The sequence below is a fragment of the Nestor notabilis genome, unplaced genomic scaffold, assembly GCF_000696875.1.
Source record: "Nestor notabilis isolate BGI_N333 unplaced genomic scaffold, ASM69687v1 scaffold9865, whole genome shotgun sequence".
Classification (NCBI taxonomy): Eukaryota; Metazoa; Chordata; class Aves; order Psittaciformes; family Psittacidae; genus Nestor; species Nestor notabilis.
In genome coordinates, this window is record NW_009929797.1 from 49,581 (window position 1) to 49,882 (window position 302).

At 49.3% G+C, this 302-nt stretch overlaps 1 protein-coding gene across 1 annotated transcript in view; it reads left to right on the forward strand.

The window, feature by feature from the left end:
- The window catches only part of RABL6 (RAB, member RAS oncogene family-like 6), a gene marked incomplete at its 5' end in the record, with an annotated part of 45,711 nt that overhangs the window by 44,380 nt on the left and 1,029 nt on the right, over positions 1 to 302 (forward strand). The gene's annotated exons all lie outside the window — the stretch shown is intronic.

Below are 302 nucleotides of genomic sequence, written 5' to 3' on the forward strand. Positions count from 1 at the left end.
GATCCTGTCCTTGAGCTGCTGCTCATGCTCTGGGGGTGCAGCCCAGCACATGGGGGGATTCTGGGCTTGAATATTGTTGAGTATTCATAACTCACAATAATATAGATAATGTTCATAATGAAACAAGATGTATCTGGTTAGGTTCGGGTGTGACTGCTGAGGCCTAGGGTGGTTTCCAAAAGGGTGCAGTTTGTTGAGGTGTTTGGATTGCCTTTGGACATGGCTCCAGGGTGGAGCATTTTGTCAGAGCATCCAACCAGGTTGGACAGGGCTTGGAGCAACCTGCTCTAGTGGAAGGGGTC